Here is a 24,169-nt window from a genome sequence, read left to right as displayed (position 1 = left end):
TTAGATAGGGTTAACTTGGATCCTCAGTTTGCTCAATTGTTGTAGAGCATTGATGCGACTCTATAAAAATAAATTATAGAGGCTAGAAAAGTAAAGCACATAGTTATTTTCAGAATGTCGGATGGTTTGCAGATATTCCAAGGGATTTAGCCACCCCTCCGGATGGTATGTCACATGAAAATTAGGCACAAACAATCAAACATTTTCAAACGCCCAAATTTATAAAGCATTCAGCGGTAAACAAAGGAGTTTGTGCACAACAACAAGTTGTAAATAGAGGGGGGTCATGCTCGTATAACACTGTCTGTTTCAAAAAAGTAAGTTATGATATATTTAACTATTTTTTTTTAAAATATAATTAATTTAATTTTTAATATTTAATAGGTCATCACTAGTCTCGAAGCATTTCGTAAGGCTAATACTGATCGTTAAGGGGTATTTAGTAGTCATACATTCACACAACAATATGTAAATGGTTAATTTGTATTTTCATATAAGTGTTTATATATATATATATATATATATATATATATATATATATATATATATATATATATATATATATATATATATAATGTTAATCATTTTTTAAAATACAGAATGTTTTACTACAAGAGATCAATCAACAAAAAATAATTTTCTTCTGAAGCAAGCGGTCTAACATCATAGAACATAAAACATTGTTTTGAAAGAATTTTGGGCGCTCGGCACCGCCATATCAGAGGCATTAGACGTAAACCATCTACGGTTGTGTCGATGTATAGTCAGGAACAACCACTGACACGGCCACCGCCACAATCACATGTAATTGTTAATTTAGTATAGTATAATACTTTAATGGAAAAATGAAAAAAAAATAAAATACAATGCTATAATGTATATGCAATATGTGTAGGATATATCATGTATGTTTTAGTGTATATGGAAAGTACAATGTAATAATGGAAAAATGTGAAAAAAAGTAGGATGTTATAATCATCATGACCTTAATTTGTAAAGTAGAATGTTATAATGATATGTTGGTAATATCTTTTGTACTTTACTTATATTTTCGTAAGTTTAGTTATAGTAAAAATGTTATAATGGAAAAAAAAAAAAAAAAAAAAAAAAAAAAAAAAAAAAAAAGCACAATGCTATAATGTATATGCAATATTTGTAGGATGTAGTTTGGTTATAGTTTCATGTGTTGGTATTTTGTAGTTTGATAATTGTTAGTTTATTATAGTACAATGCTATAATGGAAAAATGAAAAAAAAAAAAAAAGGTGCAATGCTATAATGTATATTTAATGTGCAGGATATATGTTTAAATGTATTTGGAAAGTATAATGCTATAATGGAAAAATGAAAAAAAAAAAAAAAAAGTAGGATGCTATAATCATCATGACCTTAATTTGTAGATTAGAATGTTATTATGATATTTTGGTAATATATTTTGTTTTCTTTGTAGTTGGACATGTTGCAAACAATGCTAAAAGACTCGACGTGTGTAGCACCGGATGAATGATTTCGATTGTTGTCACCATGACATTAAACCTAAGGAAACGAGGGGAGTAATGAAGATGAGTTGTTACATTTATGATCTGTATAATGTTTTATTTGGATTTGTATTTTAGATTAGTATTTTGGACATATTGCATTATGTTTGGATGAGTATTTTAGATTGGATGTCGTATATATCATTAAGTGGTTAATGTTTCAAACTATTTTTCTACAAATAATGTTTCATAGCAGTTTTTATATTTTTTTATATCGTTTTTTTAATTTTAATGTTAAATACTAAGAAAATGGAAAATACAATTAGTGGTGATAGATGAGTATTAGTGGAAATGTTGTGTATTAGCTGCAATCTTTAGAGGATTAGTGACGAAGCAACAACGGCGGGCTTGTAGCGGTGAAATCATGGACTTTTAGCGGCGACGTTTATTGATGCCAATACTCGCATTTCTTGTAGTAGAGACGGAGTTGTACGTGTTGCATGTCTTCTATTCTTGCATTGCGATGGGTAGGGCAAAACTAACATATTGAATTTTGTTCAACGTCCTTGCCATTTCACTTGTGGACCGAGTTAGATGAAATCATCGAACCAAGTCCAAACTCTTAAATGTTATAACAAACATGTTGAATCAAATTTTTGGACACAAACCTCACTTTTGCACTGGTCCATACTTAAATCAAAAACATCCTTAGATTACTCAATTTCCCATAAATTTTACGATGCCATGTTCACCAGATAATAATTTTCAAAATAATAAAATAAAATAGTTAATATATATTAAACTAATTTATAAATTTTAAAACTTATAGAGAAATATTAATCTGTGTGGATGACAGTCCATCTTTTTTCATGATCGGCATGCATATATCAATTTATCCTTCAATTTTTATCATTTTTCATAATTTTAAATATATAAACAAAATTTATCAAACATAAAAAACCTATGTTTTGTAGTCACTACAGTTTTTAAAATTTTAATATAAAATCTTAAAATAACTTTGAACTCATACGAATAAATTTTTATAAATTAATCTGCTAATTTACATTTTTTTCCCTTTAAAAAATGCACACTTGTCAAACTCCACAAGCATCTCATTTTTCAGGAGCATGACCAGGACCAAGACTCCCACCACCACTCTCTAGCCTTCTTCTTCTCTCTATCTCTACCTCTATATGTCTAAATCTATATCTACTCATATTTTACTTTCACCAAATCAAGAATTCAAAGATAAACACAAAGGAAATGTTTAACACCATCAGATCAGTTTCCTTCCAGATCAAACAACCAGTCGGTAAAGTATCTACGATCATCAGAAGTGTAAGAAGATCCGGCAGTGGCCCTTCCATTAACAACCAGACAAGTCCTAACAAAGCGGAGAAGATTCAACACTCTCAGGAACCTACTCACGAAGGGTAACCCTATTTACTCTTACGTATTGTAGTTGAATATGTTTAATGTATTTGAAGTAGAGTCTTACGTTACATATTGTAAGAAGGGATCATGTGATGTCGAATTCATTCGGAGATGGATACTCAACAAGGTCAGACGAGGAGGGTTTTGGAGGTACCTTTAGCGGAAACCAATCTCTTTCGGGTAGAGAGCAGGAAAAAATTGTTAGTGCGAATGCTCCAGGTATGTTCTTCTAAAGATATCTTTGTTTTTGAAGCTTCAAACCAACGACGCTAACGTAATTAATGATTTGTTTTGATTAAAGAATATGACAGGAGTCAAGGGAGCGACACAACAGAAAAGGAGGATGGACGAAATCAGCCATAATTCTTTACTTTTGGCATTTTTATCGTGTTTATTTCACTAATGTAATGTAATAAATTTAGTGACTTATTTGAGATATATTTAGTCATTATATATCATAAGATTTTTATGGGATTGATTAAAGATAGAACATCAAAAGAGAGGGATGTGGAACCAATGGATGTCAACACGCCTCCAATGAGGAATGAAGGTAGAACGAATGCGTCACATGTGCAGTGTTGTGATTTTAGTATGATTAGATCATTTTAGCAAAATGAAATTTATAAGATTATCAATTTCAAGTCTTGATTTAAACAAGTCAGGAGATGCAAGTTTGCTTTGGAATCTCGATACGACCATAATGACAGAAATAACGAGTATTAAAACTCATTGATGATGGGTGTTTAAATTCATTAATAATCGGTTATTGTAACATTTGAATCCGTAGTTAGTATTTAAACTCACTGATGTTAATTTATTAGCCTAAGCCTGAGTTCAAAACCTTGCGGACTAAAGAATAGTTTCATAAAATGCCTTTTGGCAATTAAAATGATCGGTTCCTTATTTATATCTTAAAAGAATTTGAAATCCCCTGAATTTCTAGTATGTGATTTTATAGTAGTGTTTTGATTTGCAATTGTTTCTTGACGGATTAATCCTATAATTTGGTTTTCATGATACCCAAATGTAGTCCCGGAGCTACATGGGACACTACTACAACATTCCTAACAAAATTGTTTTATATATATATATACTAGCCTTTTACCCGCGCTAAGCGACGGGTGAAAATAGTTTCCTTCGGCAATTATTTCTATTCGAAAACATGGATGATTGGGAACTTAGCTTTGACAAAGATTTAATTTGGGTGAGTAGGTTTATTTAGGGTTTACGGTTTTGGATTTCAGGATATGTATTTTAGGTTTAGAATTTTGGGTTTAACGTTTTTCATTTGATTTTAGGTTTGGGTATAAGAGATAGTTCAATCAAGTCATTTCCTTATATTTAGGTCGAAACAGGTTTCCATCCTTAATTTTTTTTAGAATAATTTATTTTTATGTGAAAAAGATCTCTATGGTCGGTGGTCGTATGTAGGTACATAAATTGGAAAAAGGCAAGCACGGGACCTTTGAGCCGTAATTTTTTTATTGAATAAGTTCCTAAAAAAATGACTAAAATGAGAAGGTGTTAATTTGGAGCAGACAATGGAAGACTCACGTAAATTACATGGAATCGGTCACGAGACCGGAAGTGATTTATAAAATGTTGGAACTGGTTGCACAACTATTTAAAATTCGGGACCTCTTTGAAGTCGGCCAAAATAGTTCTAATACAATCGGGTTCCTTATCTCACCTATTTCGTGCCCCTATTATCAAGGCGTTATTGTTTTGAGTTTTGACTTGGCTCATTCTCTTATCTCAGCATTTCCCCATATCTTTGCAGTTTTGTTCATTGTTCATATATAGACACATTCAAATAGAAGCCCCCCATTACTCCCTCATCACATTCATCTGGCATGGGTTTCTCTATGACATTTTGAGAAATATTTTTATTTATAGTTTAGTATTTAAGATTTAAGGTTTATGTTTTAGAATTTGGGGTTTGGGGTTTAGGGTGTGACCAATATTATTCACATAGTTGTTAGTGGTGTGGTTGTAAATGGGACATCTTATACATATATTCAAATGGTTATTTTAGTTTCTAGAAATGGTAATTATGTATTTTTTATGGAAATTTCAATAGTTAATCTAGTTTTTTACTGGTTCATAGTAAAATGTTTCACTTATCTATCTTTTAGTATCTAGACTATAATCTTGCTAAATCCGACTGGATTTGACAAAGTCGAACCAGATTGAAAAATTGATCAAATGTTCACTCAAACATGTTTCGGATTGATAATGGTATGTTGTTTATGGGTTGAGATATTTGTTATTCAATTCTCATATTCGACCGTTCCAATTGGTTTTCTTATGTATTGCCTTGCTTCGTCTCTCCTCAAATCTGTTTCCGGCCCATAGTCATCAACCTAAACTCTTCGGTTGTTTAATTAGGCTATAAGTCACATTTTTTTCCTTAAACATAGTTAACTGAAAACCTGCATGGTTCCACTCTGCAAGAACTCCGAATCATTCTCTTGAAGCTCATCCTCTTCATCATAAACGATCCGCTTGCCCCAAAATGACCTGAACCAATAGGGAAATCCCAATTCATTGGGCCTTTCGATACAATCAAATAGAAAGCCCCAAGGGCGCCATATTCTTGGAGCCCAAACTATGTGATTGAATAAATCCTCCTCTATCTGTTGCCGGTCGTCCCCCTCTTCAAACTCCGATTCGTCAGTTAACTGAAAACTGAAATATTTGTTCAAATATTATTTATTATAGATTACCTATTCCATTTGAATTATTACTTATTATAAACTGTTATTTATTATAAAACCAAATATTTTCTATGCTATTATTTATTATAAATTACATATTCTATTTAACATGTATCATTTTCAATTATCGTTTATCCTTTTAGATAGTAATTATCCTTTTTCTAACTTATTGTTTTCAAATTTTGTTTTATCATGAAGAGTGGATATAGTTAAGATACAGTGAATCAAATTATCAATTATTAAGGTTCGTTGAATATTTTGATTCAAAATAAATATAGGGACTATCCTACATAACGCCGTATTAAATTTTCATTGTTAAAAAATAGATTAGAATATCAGAAAATAAAATAGATTTTGGTTAATCTATATTAGTCCCTTCACTTTCGGTGAAAAAACAATAAAAATACGTAAGATAATTTAAGTTGCTTATTATAGCAACCTACTTTAGTTTGAGTTAAATTTGGTTTGTCATATTAATGTACTTTTATTGACATAGACAATTTTTTGACTTAAAAGTGGTCCAATATGGACAATTTTGGCTCTTGTGGTCCAATAAATAGTAAGTTTTTTGTAGTTAGATTAGAAAAAGATATTCTGGTTAAATGTTTAGTTTGGCTATTAAAAGGATCATTTTTTGCTGTCAAAAATGTCCTTTTTGTTGTAAAAATGGTAATTTTTTGTTGTTAATTTAGTTATAAAAAAAAGGTCTAGTTATACGCTATTTTTTGATGTGAAAATGGTAGAACTATGGTGAATACATTAAATTTAGAATAATATGCTTGGATTTCTTAAGCCTAATATCCTCATAACATCTTGAAGGGGTATATACTAAAGGTTTCCAAATAGATAGATCAATTATCAACTTCAAGCATAAGTAATGTTTATAAGCATATTTTCAAAAAAAAAATTTGCTATCAATCAACTGAATGGTCTTGTAACTCAGAAACATAACCAAATCAATAAAAAGAAGGTAAACACAAGTTTAAAAACAAATACAACTCTAATGACTCTTCACTATTTACATGTTCTAACCAAAATAATTAAAAAAAATCAACATTATTTGGATCAAAGGCATGAATTCTAATAAACATGGAGGTTAATCCACATGGGAAATTGGATTGGAAGAGGTTAAAATTACTTCGGTAAATCTTTGCTTTACATAATTCTTTATCTCTATCTCTTAGGTTGTATTTACCTACCACTCATAGCATACAATTTTTATTTTTCATTTGTGTTTATGTTGGATGGCTCACACTCCACTGAATTTTGATTTATAATTTATGACCAATATACCCCTCACCTACCACAATACATAATTAAATGAAACTTACAACTCTTCTACGCTACTCAACACAGCCAACTGTAGAAAGGATACTTCCAGACATGTTTTTGTTAGATAATTTTCTGCTTAAAAGGGTAGAATAATCAATACAAACCATAAACACGGTTCTAAACTTTCTAATTTGAAATTACTATTGAGATAACCATCAGCTGAAAATAAGAATTATATTCTAGCCATGACCATGGAACCAACAACATGTCACCACCTTTTTAGGCCAACTCTAAGGATTTATAAACCAACATCATCCTTACAATCATATCCCCTAAATTATCATAAAAGACCATAATACCCTCATGATTTTTATGTTTTTTGCTATCGTACCCAAGAAAAAAGAGTGTAAAATAGGCATATCATCAACTATTTTCACAAATGGTGGGCATTTTTCAGGTAGTACCAAATCTTAACGGTGTAATGCGTACACAAATTTTAATCCATTGAAACACCAGAAAACATATTGGCCTTTATTAAATAATAAACAAAAAATTAAGTACTCTGATAAAACCATTTTAAATCCAGGTGGGTAAAGAAATCAGAAAAATGTTAGTCATTGTAAAAATAATTAAACATAAATCCATTTCTTTCATCAGTTACACAAACCTAGAGATATTAAGCTTGAATAAACTCACGTGTTGGCTTCTTCCTTTCTGATTTTTTTGTCTTCCTACATAATTTAGCTGACAAAATCGGTTAACACACAAGAAATCAACACACATTTATAGAGAAAAAGAGATCAAGTTACATCCTATTATATAAATAGGAAACCCTAACACCCAAATCAACCAAATAAAAATTTTATGTACGAAATGAATAGAAATACATACACATTTTCATCAGATACATGGCATAAGTTTTTCTTATGAATCAATAAGATGAAAAACCTACAAGATTTGTGGTGTTGACAAATCTTTCTGAACGTTATGCTCCAGGAAAAAAAATCAATACTAGAAAGATGAGAACAATTGCTTGCCTTAAAATCGGAATTGAGAGTGAAAGAAATATAGAATCATTGCTTACCTTCAGGTATCGAGTGAGAAAATAGAAAAGAGAGAAGGATGAGAGTAGTGGTGGCGGTGGTTGCGTTAACTGGCGTTGAAGGTGGTGGTAGCGACTTCGATTAGGCGTCAATTCACGATGGCGTTGAGAAATTTCAATGCCAAGCATATTCCAATTGATGCTAATTTTTTTAACGAAATAGAAACACAGTGGGATAAATATAAGAAGATAAAGAAATTAAAAAAAAAACCTCTATCCTTAAATCACGAAGGTTCAGATTCAAGAATCAAATTGAAGAGATGATGTATACCTTCTTGGGAGCGAGTTGCCTAGTTAGTGAAGCGGTCCAAGCATATGATTGTTTCTACGTTTCTCCCTAAATCACGATATGATTAATTTTGATTTAAAATAATAATAATAATAAATGAATCGCCTTTTAACTCCCATAGAAGTCGTAATCTACTGATTGATTATGTGTGATTTTGAAGGTGGATTTTGACCTACAAAATCTTGATTGAGCGGAGCAGGCAACAAACCAATGGTTGGGGTGTAGAGAGATAATCAAGCGGATGATTGTGTATGTATGCAGTGGTGAAAAACGATGGTGGTTGAGGCGGAGTAGCAAACGGCGACGTAGATTGTATACAAAGCAGAAAAAACCATGATGTTGGTGAGCAGATCTAGATGCAGATACACACATCAACACCACGAAGAGGAGTTATGGTGGCGGGTTGAGATATGCGTTTAGTTCTTAGTGCAATGTAGTTCCCAATCTATGTGCTCTTCCCTTACTCGTTGATAATCTCTATGAAAGATTTTAACTGTGTGTGTATGTGTGTGTTTACAGTTGTTAAAGTGAGAAGCTATTGAAATAGCAGACCCCCAAGATGAAGTCGGATGAAAATGCATGGCTAAAGGTCTGTTTTTCATCTTTTATTTTCTTCAATTTCTTTACATTTTACATTTTGTTTTTGTATTTATAAGGTAGATCATAATATCAGTGCAATAAGATGTGACATACCAAGAACGTTGATGTTGCATAGCTATGTTGGTATTCTTAGATTTTTATCCAGCAAATGAAGGGTGGAAGAACGAACACCTAACAAGAAGGTTGATTACTTTCTTTGATTTTGTTCCATATTCTTCTGGCTCTTATTATGAAAATAACTTTGTAAAACGAAATGAAGTTGAAGTTGTTTTTTTGTTCCTTTTGTGATTAATATGGTTAATTACTTACTGCGATTTTATTGGTTTTGCATTACTTCTTGAAGGTCCAATTCCCCATTATCTTTTGTATTTATTATTTTGATTTATTTGTTCTTAGGAGGATTTTGTAAATTTTTAAAGCTTTGTGGGTATTTGAATGCATGGTCTGTAAAGATGAAGATGAATAAATGAACAAGATAGGGGCAAAAAGGTCCTTTATGGTGTTTTAATAAAAAAACATATGGCTATGGATTGATAAACATGGGTTTATATTTTCTTTTCCATTATTTACAGTCAACTAAAGTATACCCATCAGCACACATTTTGACCATACCGTGTCTCTCACTTATATCCTCATTCCTCTTTTTGTTTGATATGAGCATATTTGATTTGTGCATATTGTGTGTGTGTGTGTGTGTTTTGGCTAAATAACAGAGGCAAATGAAATACATTTACAAACCCTGATTTATTCTTAATACAGGTAAAATGATATTTTCCTCTTTACCATTTACGTGCTTGTTTTTTTTCATAAGCAACACATAAAAGTAACCTAACGTTTAAGTTCCAGATTCAAGATCTCCTCTCCTGAGTCCTTGGGGGCATCAACTGTTCGTGTCAATTATGCTTTCAGAATTCTCAATCCTTTTTGCATTCATTTTCATTCGATCGTGTTCAAAACTGGATAACATTTGTAGGTTTGTGGTATAAAGAGAATCTATGTGAAGTACCACAATGTGTACGAGACAAATGCAATGAAGGTGGTGAGGTTTGATTGCATTAAAAATCGTGCTAAGAAACATGATGCAAGAAATTGCAATCCGAAAGTTCTTGATGAACTTGAATTGGATCTTCATCATGTTGTTAGTGGACTCATGGACAATTTCTACAGTCATCTATTCAATACCAAGGTACATCTATTTAAGAAATAGCTATGCATTAATGGGTTGAACGTAAGATGTCATCAATTATTTTGAAAAAGGACATTCCCTTTACTGCTAATTCCAAAATATAACTAACATATTTTTGTATGTTTATTTATTATAAGCATCTACTCTAATTTTATATACTCCAACAATGTATTTTATATATTTTTGTGTTATGTTATTGTATTTTATATGGTGGTTTCAAATTGATAATGTTTCATTGAAGGACCCTACTGCTGCACTTTATCAAATGTTCCAATTCAAAAGATCAGTGGTTCCTCACGTTATGTAATGTTACCGCTTTTCACCAAGTGTTCCTATTAATTTATAAATGTTACAAACTATGTCCGTATTTAATGAGAAGATGGTTCTCTAAATCAAGTGTAAAGAACATTTAGACTATCTGGTGATTTATAGCTTACTTGGTCGAAAGTTTTTTTTTTTTTTTGTTTTTAAAAGGTGTTGTTATGTTGCTATCAACAATTACCCTCTCAGAACATGACTAAATGTATATTTTACTTGATATTTAAATCTTATTTATTTAAAGTTATTTAATTATAACGTAATAAATGATATTCAAATGTGTTTAAGCATCATGCTTAATAATGTGTGTATGATAATGTATCTTATATTAGTTAAATATTACGAAAGTTTATTAAGTTTTCTAATTATTTATTTGTAGTGAGTTAAAAAGCTAATAAGAATATACAACAAAAAAAAACCCAAAACCATAATTATCAAAATGAAGTCCTTAATTAATAATTAGTAACACGAAATTTGGTGTTATTCAGGATGTTATTTTTTAATTAGTTAACCAAATGCATAAATTTTGATAAACATCACAATATAATATCATAACATTATAGAAAACATAAATTATAAAAAACATTCATAATTGTAAATTGTTTTACAATATTTTTTTGTGTTATACTAATATCAACTAAAACCTCGAAAATCGAATATCTTTCCATGATACTATAATAAACCTTTTTGTGTTTAATTAAGACAAAATAACATAAATGCTCTTGTGGTTTACTAATGGTCATAAATTCAGTGTTTGATAATTTTAGTGAGCAACGGACCCATATAATTAAATGGTTACATGTGTCGTGTCCAGGTTGAACTTTTTGACTCGCCAAATCGTGACCCGTCAACCCAAACATGACATGAATGTCACACCTATCTGAAAGTATATTCTTTGATATCCGTCAAAAAGAAACTAATCGGTTATCAAAATACCATGCACACAAAAAATTCATTTCCTTATTTATTGTGAGGGTTACAACTATTCTTCGTCGTTAAACCGATTGATAAGAATACGTGTTTATTTTGTGTTCTTTCAAATATAACATATTTCGAATATAACTAAATATCATATGAAATTATTTGTTACCGCCGCTTTGCGCGGATGAACGACTATATATATATATATATATATATATATATATATATATATATATATATATATATATATATATATATATAAATAAAGATACATTATTGTTTCTTGCATTTTTTTAACTTTCTTTGAACTCTATGGCATACTTGTGAAACGAGCACATTTATTGATCAGAAGGAGGAGGCGTTTTATTTAGACAGTGAATTAGCCACTAGGGCAACCCAGATAATGCCTATACCATGATTTTGAAGACAATTCCCAAAGGAATTAATCTCGATGTTCTTAGCTTTCAGAAGGGTGGATGAAAAATTGAATACAAAGGATGATAGCATGATCCATTCAATAAATAAGGTGGGCTCCAATGCCATAAAGAATGAGGTTTTCCACTATAATGAATTAACTTTTGTGAAGCTTATAGCGTGAATGAAGAGTGGGGGTTTCTACTATTCGAGGTGATAGTGCATCAACGATATCAATTGTATCGGGTTTCTAGTTACAATGTTGCCAAAAGTAGTTGAATAATACAAGTTGGTTGTTGATGTTGTTTCCTTTGATAAAATTGTTAAAATTCGATGCTCTTGATGCAATTTACCCTAAATTACGTGTTCCTTGCTCTTGTATCAGGAAAGTTATATGTGTTAATATATATGTTAGATACTTGTGAATTGGTTTCAAAGATCATATACTAATAAATAAATGTGCTTACCTACATCTCAAGAAAATTCATTATCTGATACGACTAGATAATATGGTGTTACCCATACGTAAAACCATAATCATTATAAATCTTACTATTTAGATTAGATGGGTGTTGTTTTAGGTAGGTACTATATATGTACTAACATTATAATGGTGTTCGTTGTAGTTATGTCATTATGGACCTACACAACAATGAATAAAAGGACAGCCGAACCACAATTTTGCTTCTAAATGTAAAAGTTTGCATCAGTTTCACCCGAGAAAACCTACTTTAGAAGATATATATAAAAAATGATGTTGAAAATGTTAAAACGTCACTTATTATTTAAAGTTACATTTGGCTTATATATTTCTCAAGAATATTAAGCAAATCTTTTTGTGTGTGTGATTGTGATTTTCTCAAACGTGCTGTTTCTTTGTGTGTCACCATCAATGTGTTTTAGCAGTGATCATCTGAGAATTTTAGATTTAAAAAGAGTTGCCTCATTTCGCATAATACAAACTTCAACTTTGAAATGACATATCGTTCTAAAAGAAAAATTGTCATTCTATGGTCCTTTAAATTAAATCACACTTGATAATCGTACGTGATGGTTTTTATGATAGACGAAGACACTGTAACTTATTTTATACTTTTAACAATTTATTATATTTTGTATGAATTTGTTAAGTTAACCTCAAGTATTCAAAGAAACGACTTAAAAATATCAAAGATTGGATTTTGCAGAAGTTCAAAGAAATATATTTTTAGAGTATCCACTATAGATTAAATGTTGAAGGTCCATGGGACCAAAGATGTTAATAAACAGTCCATTAATTCTATATGCATAGTTTGGAATGAATCCGGTCCATATCAGAGAACCGGTGTTTACTTTGGATCCCACCGGCGGCCGCCACCACTCTAGTTTAGATTTAAATTTTATATTACACCTCTTTTGTCTTGGAGCATTTTAAATCAAATTCTATTTTTATATTTTATTTTCAAATAGTAAAATAGAGTTCAGAGTGATTGAATCTTCAACCTCATTATAAACTTTATGTAACATTCTAAAAATAAAACGTAAAAGTAGAATGTGTAGAAGATGGTTTACATTCCAAATTTGGAATTTAACTATTCATTTGTCTATTATATAGTTTAAAATATAGTTGAATTGGAGCATTTACTCTGGTTTACAGTTTATAAATAAAGTGTACTAGCAAAACTGATGGAGATACACTTGTAATGTATATACATTACATCCTTGTAATACTATTTTTCATTTTGTATCTTATAATTTCAATATGTTAGCTTAATTTTTTAAAAACAATACATAATAAAATAAAAAATAGATTACAGATCTTATCGACTCGTTCAAAATAAGACAAATATTAAATATGTTTTATCAAATGCTTTTTTATATACATTTGGTTTGGTGTTTGGGATTACTTTTGAAATAACTTTTGTTTTTAACTTTTCTAAAAAGTCAAAAAGATGTTTGGAAGATGTAAAACTTTTTTTCAAAATAATTTTTGTAAAGAAGAAAAATATGGGTTTTCAAAAGTTAGGAAAGTATAACTTTTTGTGACTTTTAGCTTTTTAAAGTTAAATTACACTCAAAAGTCAAGAAATACAACTCAAACATTTTTTGAAAACAACTTTTAGCTTTTATCTCCTTAAAAGCTAAAGTCAAAAAGAACTTTTACAAAAAGAACTTTTAAGTTTAAAAAGTAATCTCAAACACCTCCTTAGTGCGTTATAGCATATATTTTAGTTTTATAAGTATCTTTTTTGTGATTTAATATAAAAGCTACAGATAAAACTAACAAACAAATTGATACGACTCATTTATAAATCTTTAAACGTCGGCTAGTGTAAACAAATTTATAAGAGATAAAAGTCTATATCAACCAATTTATCAATCTCCACTGTTAGGGCAGTCTCAGTGTTATCTAAAGGCCGATGAGGAAGCGAAGTCGGACCCAAGGGATGGGAGCGGTTCGAAGTTGCACCATCGTTGTCACCAACCGATGCATGGTCAGAGACATAAGAGCCGTCGGGGTTGCAATTCAAGTCTAATCGGGGAAGGGAAGATTGTTGCATCTTCTTCCTATTAGATCCATAAGCTAATAATTCAACATCCGGATCCAAATCATCCAAATTTACATTTAGAGGCCCAAACGATTTAGGAAGTTTTCTAGCACTATTGTTTACCAGCCCACTTTTAAATGGCCCAAAACACCCAGATTTTACTAAGTCCGAATTTAAACCAATATATTTCACCTTATTTAGCTCAGGAGTCGTGACGTCCATTGAGTGGTCAGCAGAAGGATCAGTGTAACATCCCAAAAATACGGGCCAAAAATTTCGTTTTTTTAATTAAGCAGTTTGAAAAAGCGTTTGTAACAAAATATCACACGATCATAATATTTGATAAAACATGTCTCGTGACCGTAAACCAAATCATAAAACATGAAAATGTTAGAGTACAAAATTCCAGAATGACTCTTGGTGCGGAAATCAAAACAGCGTGTGTGATGCGCCGCTACCGCACCAGCTCATTCCCCTTGACAGAAGAGGTACGTGAAACAACAACTGAAAACCGTAAGCACGAAGCTTAGTGAGTTCCCCCACTGTACCACATAACATATAATCACATAGCCTACATACTGCCAGGCCATTCTAGGGTGCCCGACCTACCCGGTACGACCATTCTGGGGTGTCGACCAACCCGTGTCAAGCCATTCTGGGGTGCTGACTACCCATGTCAAGCCGTTCTGGGGTGCTGACTACCCTTCGGTCCTAACCACCAAACCTCGGGGACTATTTCACCCCCTACTACTACTATCACATATAACATAACATATTACCAGACATATCTGGGGTGCCTGAGCTACCCTTCAGTCCTAACAACCGAACTCGGGGACTGGTCCCCTCCTACTACCTCTATCGCATATAACATAACAAGTCAGCATGCAAACATATCATCACATACTGTCATACGTACCTGGGGTGTCTGACTACCCTTCGGTCCTAACAACCAAACTCTACTACTATCACATACAACATATCATGCTAGCATATAACATATCAAGTAGTAGCAAACCCAGATGATATCACAAAGACAATCATCTATCATACGTCTCCTACTGGTGGGCTGGCATTGTGGCCTTAGACCCACCGCTACTGGAAGGTAACTCACCTCGAAAGTAGCTGTTGAAGTCTGCTTACTGAGCGCCTGATTGCTAAATCGCAAATCCTCCGACTATAAATCATAAACATAGGTTAGACACCCATAAATACCCTTAGGTCAAAAGACTGACCCTCCCTTGGTCCAAGGTCAACTCCTTGGTCAAAGTCAATGTCCATTTGACTGGACTCGCCGAGTCACGGCATAGACTCGTCGAGTCCCTCTCGTATTAACCCGGTCCTACTCAACCAGTCCTTCTTCCCACTCACTGAATCACCCTTAACTCATTACTTGGGACGATTGAACCGACTCGCGACCCGACTTGACGAGTTTGAAGAAAAACTTTCCGAGTTCCAGGAAATCTTCATAGGACTCGCCGAGTCTAAGGCCATCTTCATGGAACTCGTCGAGTTCCTCCGTGGGACTCGCCGAGTCCCTATGACCCATTTCCCATACAGACCAAATCTGAGACATGCAACGCTTCCAAACCATAGATCCATGTTCCTTGAGCATGCTTATCACGTAAAGTTGCAAACTTTACGTGCATGCATGGCCCTATAAGCTCAAAAGGCCAAAACCAAACACTTAGTGAGGTCATACACTCAATGGGGGCCTCAATTACTTCAACCACAGAAACTTTATACTTCTAATATGCCCATAAGGTCCAAATCTAGAGTCCTTTCAGAACATAGAGCATTAACACATGGATCTTGAGGTTTTAGGGCTTGAAAACCACTAATTTGGGACAAAAAGGGGATCTAATGAACTAGTGATCAAGGTAAGAACTTTTCTACCTGAATGGAAGCTCCTCACAGTGTAGATTCCGGATCTATCTCCCCTCCTTGCACACTTCAACCTCTTCCTTCTTCTCCTAAGCTCCAAACCTTCTTCACAAAGCCAAAAATACTCTCAAGAATAATATGGGGTTATGGTCTCGCTCTACAGCTCTCTGGAAGTGTTAGGGATAAAGGAGGCCAAGTTAGAGCCTTTAAATATGGTGCAAAAACCCGGATTAGGGTTTTTGCCCAAACAGGGTCTACTCGCCGAGTTGGTGGGAGCGACTCGCCGAGTCCAAAGTTCAATCCCCACGCCTTATCCCACTCCTACTCGGCGAGTTGGCCCATCAACTTGCCAAGTCCAAGGCAAAAATGCATTATTATAAAATGTAAATAGCAAGGAGTACGTACCGGGAACCAGGTGCTACAAATCTCCCCCACTTATCTTAGACTACGTCCTCGAAGTCTGTTGCTCGATCCTGAAACAGCTCGGGGTAGTGCTCCATCATCTCTTCCACTGGCTCCCAAGTCCACTCTGATCCATTCCGATGCTGCCATTGCACCTTCACGAGTTCTACCTTTTTGTTCCTCAGATCCTTCGACTTCCTGTCAAGGATTGCCATAGGCCGCTCAATGTAATTCAGGTTGTCGTTGACTTGAATATCCTCCAAAGGCACTAATGTCAAGTCGTCCACCAAACACTTTCGTAACTGAGAGACGTGGAAAGTGTTGTGGATCTGGCTGAGTTCGGCTGGCAGATCCAACCTATATGCCACCTTGCCCACCCGGGCTAAAAACCCTGAATGGTCCGATGTACCTTGGACCTAACTTTCCCCGCTTTCTGAATCGGATGATGCCTTTCCATGGCGACACTTTCAGAAGAACCATATCCCCGACTTGGAATTCCAAGTCTGAACGACGCTTGTCGGCGTAACTTTTCTGCCGACTCTGAGCAGTCTGAAGCCTGCTCCGGACCTGCTGAATCTTCTTTGTCGTCTGGAGCACCACTTCGGTGCTTCCCATAACCCTCTGGCCAACCTCTCCCCAACATATCGGGGTCCTGCATCTCCGCCCGTACAACATCTCGAAGGGAGGACGGTCAATACTCATGTGGTAGCTGTTGTTGTATGAGAACTCAGCTAAAGGAAGATAGGTATCCCAACTACCACCGAAATCTAGCACGCGTGCCCGCAACATATCCTCAAGAGTCTGGATGGTCCGCTCATGCTGACCATCCGTCTGCGGGTGGAAGGCAGTGCTAAAATGCAAACGAGTGCCTAACTCTTCATGAAACTTCTTCCAAAACCTGGAAGTAAAATGCACATCTCTGTCTGAAATCACTGAACTGGCACCCCATGCCGCGCCACTATCTCCCTGATATAGATATCGGCCAATTTCTCGGCCGAGATGCTCTCCTGAATCGGAATAAAATGGGTGCTCTTGGTCAATCGATCCACGATGAGCCATATAGAATCCACTCCTCGCGCGGTCCTAGGAAGCTTCGTGATAAAATCCATCGTAATATCTTCCCATTTCCACAATGGGATATCCAATGGCTGCATCTTGCTGTGCGGTCTCTGATGCTCGGCATTGACCTTCCTGTAGGTCAAGCACCGCTCGACGTACCAAGCCACATCCCGCTTTATGCAGGGCCACCAATAGTCCAGACGAAGATCCCTATACATCTTCGTCGCCCCGGGATGAATGGAGAATCGGGATTTGTGCGCCTCCTCCATCAAGATTTGGCGCACGCCTCCGAGGTATGACACCCATACCCTGCGGTGTAATGTTAATAATCCCCTGCTATCATAGTCGAAGGAGGAAACCTGACCCACTATGAGCTCACTCTTCCGATGTTCCTCCTTTAGGGCCTCCTGCTGGGCCTCCCGAATCCGCTCCAAAAGCGGAGTCACCACTGTCATCCGCATGCAAATATCCCTGATCGGTGCCGCCTTGCGGCTAAGCGCATCGGCCACCATATTGGCCTTCCCCGGGTGGTAAAGGATCTCACAATCATAATCCTTCACCACATCAAGCCACCGACGCTGCCTCATGTTCAAATTCGGCTAATCCATGAGGTACCTCAAACTCTTGTGGTCCGTGTAAATGGTACATCGAACCCCGTAGAGGTAATGCCGCCAAATCTTGAGGGCGAAGACCACCGCTCCCAACTCTAAATCATGCGTCGGGTAGTTCGCCTCGTGAGGCTTCAGCTGCCTCGAAGCATAGGCAATAACATGCCCCCTCTACATCAATACCGCGCCCAACCCCGAAATGGACGCGTCACAGTATACCACAAAATCCTCTACGCCCTCGGGCAGGGCTAAGATTGGCGCCTCGCACAATCTCTATCTCAGAATCTCGAATGTTGCCTGCTGCTCAGGCCCCTATCGAAAGACTACGACTTTCTTGGTCAACCGTGTCAGGGGTACGGCTATCTTGTAGAAATCCTGGATGAATCTCCGATAGTAGCCCGCTAATCCTAGGAAATTCCGAATCTCGGATGGAGACTTCGAAACCTCCCATCTCATCACGGCCTCCACCTTGGCCGGATCTACTGAAATCTCATCCTGGTTGACTAGGTGCCCCATAAACTACACCTCACGCAACCAGAATTCACACTTGGAGAACTTGGCATACAAGCTCTCCTTCTTCAAAGTCTCCAGCACCTCTCGCAGGTGCTCCTCGTGCTCCTCCTGCGTCTTGGAGTAAACCAAGATATCATCGATGAAAACTATCAAAGACCGATCCAGCATCGGTCTGCACATGCGGTTCATGAGGTCCATGAACGCGACAGGAGCATTGGTGAGCCCGAACGGCATCACCACGAACTCATAATGGCCATAACGCATCCGAAACGCGGTCTTCTGCACATCCTCCTCTCTGACCCTCATCTGATGATAACCTGAACGCAAATCGATCTTGGAGAACTAGGATGCTCCCTGGAAATAATCAAAGAGGTCGTCAATCCTCGGGAGTGGGTAACGGTTCTTCACAGTTACCTTGTTCAGCTCCCGGTAATCTATACACATCCGATGCGACCCATCCTTCTTTTTCACAAAGATGATCGGGGCTCCCTAGGGTGAACTGCTCGGTCTAATGAATCCCTTGTCTAACAGCTCCTGTAGCTGTGTAGACAACTCTTGCATCTCAGGAGGAGACAACCGATACAGTGCCTTGGCTATCAGAGCTGCACCAGGAACTAGGTCGATCCTGAACTCTACCTGTCGCTCCGGAGGTATTCCAGGAAGCTCCTCCGGGAACACATCAACATAGTATCGCACCACTGGAACCTTGTTCACCGTCGCCTTACCCGCCTCCCGACTATCCACAACATACGCGACATATCCCGCGCAACCCTGTTAAAGGTAGCGCCTGGCTCTCGTTGCTGAACATACGGTGGGTCCACGTTGTGGCCTCTCACCGTGGATCACCAACTCTCCCCACTTGGGGTCCTGATTTGCACTAGTTATTGTGCGCAATCTATCACCGCCCTATTAGGGCTCAACCAATCCATAACAACATGAAAATGAAATAGAGGGAAAGAATCATACCTGTCACCACATCGGGTGCGGTGCGTGCCTCCTCGGTAGTCAGCTGAAATGCCCGGCTCCTCACCACTGGAGCCTCTGCCTTGCCCTGTCAGCCATCAATGATCCGCAGGGTCGCTGGAGCTGGCACCTTCACCGGCGCAGTTGCTGTCAACTGAGGGCAACTGGCCTTCTTGTGGCCCCTCTGCTTGCAGTGAAAACATAGCAACTCAGACGTCTGTATCACAGGTGCAGGGGTGGTACAATCACTGTTGAAATGCCCCGTCTTGCCACACTTATAGCAGCCCGACGATCCTAGTCTACATGCCCCTTCATGAGGCCTGCCGCATTTCCTGCAGCGGCTCGGTCCTGACTGGCCTTTCGGCCTACCATCTGATCCCTTGGGATTCTTCCCCGAAGCCCCTTCTGTCTGTCCCTCCTCTGTCTTCCTCTTCTATATGTGCTCCAGATCTATCTCTCTCTCCTTCTCCCTGGAAATCATAGAGTCCAGGGTAGGGCAAGCTGAAAAACTGACATGCTCCTGAATATCAGCTCGTAGCATGTCATGATAGCGGGTCCTCCTCATATCCTCATCACCCGCGTACTGGGGCACCAACAATGCCCTCTCCCGGAACTTGGTGGTGATCCCCGCCACGGTCTCCGTCGTCTGAATCATATCTAAAAACTCCATGGCCAGCTGTTGAAGCTCGAAAGTTGGTGCAAACTCTGCCCTGAACCTGGTCACAAAGTCCGACCAGGTTATAGCCTTGACAACTGAGGCTCCCAATGAGTCACCAACAGAGTCCCACTAATCCCTAGCTCGATCTCGTAAGCACCCTGCTGCAAACCTCACCTTCGACCCCTCAGGGAAGAAGCTAGTCAACTGTGCAGACTCAATGTCTGCAATCCATCGCCTGGCAGCTATGGGGTCCTTTGCCCCATGAAAATTCGACGCACCACTGCCCCTGAAGTCCTTAAAGGACAGTGTGCGAGATCCCGACTGGCCAGATGCCATGTCGCTCCTGAACGCCCTGAGGCGATCCTCCATCAACTCAACTATCCCCTCCTTGATCGACCCAAAGATGATGGGGGTCGACTCAAGTATGCCTCTTGTGATCTCTGATGCGATGAACTCGCGTAGCCTCTCATCTACTGGCTCGGAACCTGATCCCGAACCCGATCCCTCTCCTGAACTGCCAACTGCCGGCCTCGGACGTAGTACCATCATTCTGCAATACATAAATAACACCCATTAGTGATACTGATACCTCTTGAGGGATCACCTCTACTACAAGTTTCCTGGTCTTATCTTGGCCTTCCTTGGTTCGGGTACGGATCCTCTGCTTCCAGTAGTACGGGCCCATACTACCTTCCACATCTATCCGTACCTTTTTCAAGGACTGCCTCGACTCTACCAGATCCCTTTCACTACTGTTGATCACTGTTATACTTATCCTAGGCTTGCCCTAGGGAAATCTCTGACTCCACCCTACCCGGTCCTCAGCTGCTGAAGGCCTCCGAGTAATGCCACTTAGCCATTACCTGAATACCATCACATGTGATGAGGCTCAGATAATCTTTCGAGTAACAGACTCGTCCCTACAACGGTTAGACTCAAACAAGAGCTGCGCAATAAGGCCAAATCCAGCACTCTAAGATTATTCAACCCTGATCACATGTGACGTAACGTATTCACCTAATGGCTAACTCCCATCGCTCAGAGTCCCACGAAGCACAAAGCAAGCAGCATTCAGACAAAAGGAAACAATCTCAAGCAACTCCGCTCTCATAGAGAGGAACTAAACTAGCATACAGTGCTAAACTCATACTATCAGGCATAACCCTAACACGCTATCCTATTGCTGTCTACTCAATTCTAGCATGAAATTTTTCATTCACTGAAGCACATAAAGTAGGCACATAAGGCATCACTCCTAGATCCTTAGTCCTATTCTAGCATGTTGTTCTACTAAAACTCATAAACATAACATAAGCTTGTATGGGTACTTTGGGGAATACTTACTTGAGCTCGGCCCGTCGCGCACATCACACACTTCATTCCTTCTTAAAAACTCTTAGAAAACATTTTCTTTTCCAAAATATTTTAATCCCTCAATTTGAGTCCAGACGCCCCCGAAGGTGTGTCCGAATCCCTCAAACCAGGACTCTGATACCAACTTGTAACATCCCAAAAATACGGGCCAAAATTTTCGTTTTTTTAATTAAGCGGTTTGAAAAAACGTTTGTAACAAAATATCACACGATCATAATATTTGATAAAACATGTCTCGTGACCGTAAACCAAATAATAAAACATGAAAATGTCAGAGTACAAAATCCCAAAACGACTCTTGGTGCGGAAATCAAAAGAGCATGTGTGATGCGCCGCTACCGCACCAACTCCTTCCCCTTGGAAGAAGAGGTACCTGAAACAACAACTGAAAACCGAAAGCACGAAGCTTAGTGAGTTCCCCCATTGTACCACATAACATATAATCACATAGCCTACATACTGCCAGGCAATTCTGGCGTGCCCGACCTACCTGGTACGGCCATTCTGGGGTGCCGACCTACCCGTGTCAAGCCATTCTGGGGTGCTGACTACCCATGTCAAGCCGTTCTGGGGTGCTGACTACCCTTCGGTGCTAACAACCAAACCTCGGGGACTATTTCACCCCTACTACTACTATCACATATAACATAACATATTACCAGACATATCTGGGGTGCCTGAGCTGCCCTGCGGTCCTAACAACCGAACTCGAGGACTGGTCCCCTCCTACTACCTCTATCGCATATAACATAACAAGCCAGCATGCAAACATATCATCACATACTGTCAGACGTACCTGGGGTGTCTGACTACCCTTCGGTCCTAACAACCGAACTCTACTGCTATCACATACAACATATCATTCTAGCATATAACATATCAGGTTGTAGCAAACCTAGATGATATCACAAATACAATCATCTATCATACGTCTCCTACTGGTGGGCCGACATTATGGCCTTAGACCCACCTCTACTGGAAGGTAACTCACCTCGAAAGTAGCTGCTAAAGTCTGCTTGCTGAGCGGCTGACTGCTGAATCGCAAATCCTCCGACTATAAATCATAAACATAGGTTAGACACCCATAAATACCCTTAGATCAAAAGACTGACCCTCCCTTGGTCCAAGGTCAACTCCTTGATCAAATTCAATGTCCATTTGACTGGACTCGCCGAGTCACGGCATAAACTCGCTGAGTCCCTCTCCTATTAACCCGGTCCTAATCGACCAGTCCTTCTTCCCACTCACTGAATCACCCTTAACTCATTACTTGGGAAGATTGAACCGACTCGCGACCCGACTCGCCGAGTTTGAAGAACAACTCGCCGAGTTCCAGGCAATCTTCATAGGACTCGCCGAGTTGTTCATCCAACTCGCCGAGTCTAAGGCCATTTTCATGGAACTCTCCGAGTTCCTACGTGGGTCTCGCCGAGTCCCTATGACCCATTTCCCATACAGACCAAATTTGAGACATGCAACACTTCCAAACCATAGATCCATGTTTCTTGAGCATGCTTATCACGTAAAGTTGCAAACTTTACGTGCATGCATGGCTCTATAAGCTCAAAAGGCCAAAACCAAACTCTTAATGAGGTCATACACTCAATGGGGGCCTCAATCACTTCAACCACAGAAACTTTATACTTCTAATACGCCCATAAGGTCCAAATCTGGAGTCCTTTCAGAACATAGAGCATTAACACATGGATCTTGAGGTTTTAGGGGGCTTGAAAACCACTAATTTGGGACAAAAAGGGGATCTAATGAACTAGTGATCAAGGTAAGAACTTTTCTACCTGAATGGAAGCTCCTCACAGTGTAGATTCCGGATCTATCTCCCATCCTTGAACACTTCAACCTCTTCCTTCTTCTTCTAAGATCCAAACCTTCTTCACAAAGCCAAAAACACTCTCAAGAACAATATGGGGGCTAAGGTCTCGCTCTACAGCTCTCTGGAAGTGTTAGGGACAAACGAGGCCAAGTTAGATCGTTTAAATAGGGTGCAAACACTCGGATTAGGGTTTTTTACCAAATAGGGTCTACTCGCCGAGTCCAAAGTTCAATCCCCGCGCCTTATCCCACTCCTACTCGGCGAGTTGGCCCATAAACTCATCGAGTGCAAGGCAAAACTGCATTATTTTAAAATGTAAATAGCAAGGAGTACGTACCGGGAACCAGGTGCTACAATCAGAGTCTCTATTCGCCTGTTGGCATGTAATCATAAGATACAGTTGAAGTTCCATATGTGTTGGTACCCCCCCCCCCCAACAGACGGGCTTTTGTTACCGGCGTTCAGCCACCTGTGACCTGGTCTTCGAAAAAGGCTCACACTTTTCCGTCAACATCTCCGGTACCACCGCCTTTTCAGCCTCTGTATTACCATCATGTTGGGATTCACCTTCTTCCAACTCGTCACCGAACAAACCTCCATCAGTAGGTGGGGGATTTTAACA

At 37.8% G+C, this 24,169-nt stretch overlaps 1 long non-coding RNA gene across 1 annotated transcript; it reads left to right on the top strand.

Moving 5' to 3' along the window:
• Window positions 1-2,630: 2,630 nt before the first annotated feature.
• On the top strand, window positions 2,631-3,437 carry LOC145033796 (uncharacterized). The gene is made up of 3 exons (XR_013677708.1): window positions 2,631-2,910; window positions 2,994-3,130; window positions 3,213-3,437. It is a non-coding gene; the product is annotated as an uncharacterized LOC145033796 (long non-coding RNA).
• Window positions 3,438-24,169: the final 20,732 nt, after the last annotated feature.

The sequence above is a fragment of the Lactuca saligna genome, chromosome 3 (genome assembly GCF_052625555.1).
Source record: "Lactuca saligna cultivar CGN05327 chromosome 3, ASM5262555v1, whole genome shotgun sequence".
NCBI classification, from domain to species: domain Eukaryota; kingdom Viridiplantae; phylum Streptophyta; class Magnoliopsida; order Asterales; family Asteraceae; genus Lactuca; species Lactuca saligna.
Note: the sequence above shows the minus strand (reverse complement) of the source record. Positions and strands in the feature narration are given on the sequence as shown.